Here is a 4583-nt window from a genome sequence, read left to right on the forward strand (position 1 = left end):
AGCTCAGTCCGCGAGGGAGAGGGTGTTGTAGTAATCAAATTTCTCGGTCTTGTAAGAGTTGACGTGACACATCAAAGCACTGCACTCGATATAAGTCTTTTTACACATTTCAAATGGACTACAAGATACAGATGTATGTAGACATATTCTGCTTCATATGTAGTCAATTGTTGCAATCTCTAAAAAGACTTATATTTGGGAACGGAGGGAGTACAACGCATGCATGCATGTCGTGACTTTCCTTTTGATACTTGCATGTGTTGATTTGATGCACCTTGCCAAATTTTGACTATAAATTTAACTAACCAAATTTTCATGCATGTCACAAAAAATTACGGGGCTGTTTGGATTGTGACTATGTCTGTCTTATGTTGCCACATTATTTTTCCCACACTTGCCTAACTTGAGTTGCTCAAATTGTTAGACACACTTTGGATTGCCTAAGGGAATCTTGCCACAATTTTTGTGTCTATGACATGTGGGGTTCACTGCTAATAAAAAATTCTTGTCTTAGGTGTGGCTAATAAAAAAGACTTATATTTAGGAACGGAGGGAGTAGAAAATATAAGTAATAATGCATGTTGGGGCAACCCATGTTTCCGCTAAATTTAGCCGTGGGCTTGTTCACAATTTTTACGAGGGGGTGGTTGTTCATTTAATGGAGGGACTTGTAGTACCAGACTTTAACGATATAAAGTGTGACCTGGCACACCGTAACACCACTTGGAACAAGTGGGTAGCTATCTCAAAAAACAATCAACAACTAAAAAAACCGCGACATGGCATGTAGTATAGTACACAATTTTAAACGATTGTTTTGATGGAGTGAAAAAGGAAAACTAGCCCACTACGTATATATAGGCCGGAGCCTCCGCGCTTGCTTGCTAGGGTTGCTCTATTCACACACTCTCATCCTCTCCAAATCTAAACAAGATAGGGGTAGTAACACTGTCTTTCTCCCTTCAAAAAACAATGTCTTTCTATCCTCACCGCTGGTTACAGATCCGGACGTATCCCCTCCACCGGTTAAGGGGAGGAGGGGCAGCGTTTAGGTCGTCGTCGATAGCGAGGGAGGAGACCTACTGCCGGCCGCACCGTTATCTCTGGCCGAGCGGTGGCGCGGGAGGTCCTCCGATCCCTTCGTCGTTGCCTGTGGGTGGATCCGGCCTCCCGCCACCCACCTATCCACATCCCGAAGACCTTCAGGTATATCTTCGTTCGAAACCGCCTTAACTCTACTTCCCCAGCTCGCTACGTCGCTGCATGTGCATAATTTTCTACCTCTTAGACCCTCTCGATCGGATGGTCCAACGTCACCTATTTTTATTCTTCTATTGTTAGAGGTAAAGCTACTTCATGGAGTCGAATCTTGTAGAGTACTTGGTTCAAACAAGAAATAAAGTGGGGGTGGGGGAATTTAGTATGTACATCGAACTTGGTACAAACAAGAAGGAAAGGGGTGAAAGTAGTACAGACTGGTCATCCAACCGGTCTCTTGGTCGAAAAGGGAAATATAGGGGTAACGTTGTACACAGTGGTATGACCAGGACTAGATTTGCTATCCACACATAGGAGTAGGTGGCTAGAGTGAACAAAAATGGGACCAACCTAGATATGTTTCTTGGATGTTTGTTTCTCGGGGCAACAAACTATGAATCACCACTTTATGCCCATGTTTACGTACATGGTGTTGGACTGCTGGTGCACCCACTGTCCCATGCCCTTATACCAAATATTTAGTAGTTCTTAATCTAATGTCCTTGGTAAAAATGAAGCCATGCCACTGCTATAAGCCATGACAAGTTTAGCCAAATGTTTTTGCCTGTAATTGTTTGAGACTCTGACTGTTTCCTCTATACCTTTTTGTGCAAACAGGGATATCCAATTCACCTGGTTGCTGTCGTGACCTTTTGGTGCACTACACAAAACTCTTCTTAAAAGAAGTGACTTTCATGCTGTTTAACTGGAATGTCAGAATGGAACAGTTGGTTCATTTCGGTGGAACTGCACAAAGGGAGATTTGTGTTCCAATCCTCATCATCCATATTGGCACCATAACCTTCCTTTAGGTAAGAATGATATTTAATGCATGTGTTCATCTCTATTTTCCTACTGCCATGAGAAAATAATGCTATTTTTTACTAGTACACTTGTACTCTCTCACTGACAAAACCAATTCTGAATTAGAAGGCCAATTGTGTACTTGGTTTCACCAACTGGTGAGGAGACAGCGAAATAGAGCATGAAGAGGAGGAAGAAGAAGAATAAACAGTGCCAAGGCGATCTTGCTGAAGCCAGAGGCCTCAGTCGAGGCCATTCAAGGGCTCCGGCAATGACTACCTTACATGTGAGACGATCCTCCAGGGAGCCCTTCCACTTCTGCTGTCTCACTTAATTAATTAGGAGTACTTAAGTACCACTATTTTATTGCTGCCTAATTTTCCTGTCGGAGTTAAACAAATCTTTAGTAGGACCCTATGCTGAATCATGTACGCGTGTATGTTTTTCTATGGAGGTGAATCATGTGGTGGAGCAGGGAGGGAATATTATTAGTGTCATGACATAATAGTGCTATTGTTTTGCATGTCAATTTATTGCCATTGGTTCAATGATGCAATGTTTTGCGTATTGTCCATCATGAATTTGATGCTACTGTTTGAGTAATATGCTAATGTCTTCCTATCCTTTCTCACTAAGCTAATGAAGGTTTCACCCTGTTCCTACTTGTGCAAACAGGGATCATGTTGTGCCAATCATACATTTTAGTGGAACTACACAAGACAATACAATGAACTGTATCTCAGCCAGTGCTTTAACTCTGCTGGAAGTTCTTGATAATCTTTTGATATAATCTCAGCACTGGTAAACAAGAGTGATTTCAACCATACATTTGAAGTGCACAAAAATATATACTATTGAGTGATTCCAGTGAGTGCTTTATCATCTCTTATGGGACTACATGAATAACCTTTTTTTCTCAGGTTGGTACGGACCTAAGGCCTTCATCCATATAGTTTGTTGTCATCTCTATTTGTATCGTGCTACTGTCATGAGAAACTCCTTTATCTTTGCACGTTAAAGCTTTGCAACCTATGATAAATGGCAATGCTTTGAGTGTTGAGCTAATTGGCACTGATTAAATAAACTAATACCTCTCTTTAAGCAAGACTACTATGTTGCTAACTTTACCCATTAAGATAATGAGGGTGCTTCTATTTGTTAGTGTATGTTTCATCAACTAGTCCCACTATTACAGTAATCTCACTCTCTCAATATATGTGCCAACAGGGATGCTCAATTTTAGTGGGGCTGCACAAAAACTGTGGGTGCTTCATTGCCTCCTGTCAGTCGCTAATCTCGGCTTGCTTTCTTCCTTCGCTGTTAGTCGCTTCGCTTATCTCGGCTTCCAGTCAAAGGAAATAGTAATTGATATGCTACCTCACACAGGTTGGTACTGGTCTTTATCATGATTATTGTGCTTGTCATGTATTGGTAATTTGGTATTGCGCTACTGTTTGTCGATTTTATAAAGGAGTAACTTGCAGCCTGAACTCGCAGGCAAATCATTGCATTGGGTGATTTCAGTAGAACAACACAAAATGATCAGATGGAAAGATACTTATGTTGCTGCCATGTACTCCAAAGTTCACTCAGACAAGCATCAATGTTGACAAGAAGTGCCAATATTCATTCGAGTATCAACCGGCGTCAACCAGTTGTCAAACTCCCAAGTATTAGGAGAGTGAACGCCAAAAATATTGCCTGGCGCATAGCCCAGAAGAACACAATGCAGTCTTTGGTCCCAACTTGTGCCTTTTGGTTATCGGTAGATATGGTAGCGAACTGTATGGCATGGAGTCTAAAGATTCCAGACAAGTTAGTTGACGCGTATATTCATCTGGCACTTAATCAGTCTGCACGCCAGGGATGCTCCATTTCAGTTGAACTGCACAAAAAAATTGGGTGGTTCATTTTATCAACCGCCTCCTTTCTCGTCTGCAATGTAGAATTTTGGCGAGCTACAGGACCAAGATGAGCCAGTAAACTAGTTGGATGAAAGTAGTGGCCAAGTTGCTCAAACCTCGCTCGGCACGAGGCCACTATTTGAGGATAAACCTACAAGAAAAGTTTAGATTGTCTGTGCTGCCTCTTATGTACTCGAAAATTTACTCGTACAAGAACTAATTTTAGCAAGTACCTCCGACTGAACACCATTTACCAGTTTGTACCCTAGGTAATTAAAGTTCATCCATGGATCATATTGGATGTGATCTCGATCATTTGGATGCATAAACATACTGAACATGTGTATATCTGAATCTTTTTGTGAATTATGTATGAATATTGTCGTGTGATCTATTAATCATTTGGATGCATAGATATGCTGAGCTTGTGTATATATGAATCTTTTGAGTTGTTGATAGTGAATGTTGGCTATGAATATGAATGTGTCCTGTCAACCTGAGTTTGATACGAATGTTTACCTTTTTTGTTGTATTTGTGTGTGAACTTGTTAGTATGCCTACTGTGGGGTATGTGACATGTGGGTGTCAACGGCACACCTTCTTCCCGAGAAGAATTGC

Source organism: Triticum dicoccoides, chromosome 5B, assembly GCF_002162155.2.
Source record: "Triticum dicoccoides isolate Atlit2015 ecotype Zavitan chromosome 5B, WEW_v2.0, whole genome shotgun sequence".
NCBI lineage: Eukaryota > Viridiplantae > Streptophyta > Magnoliopsida > Poales > Poaceae > Triticum > Triticum dicoccoides.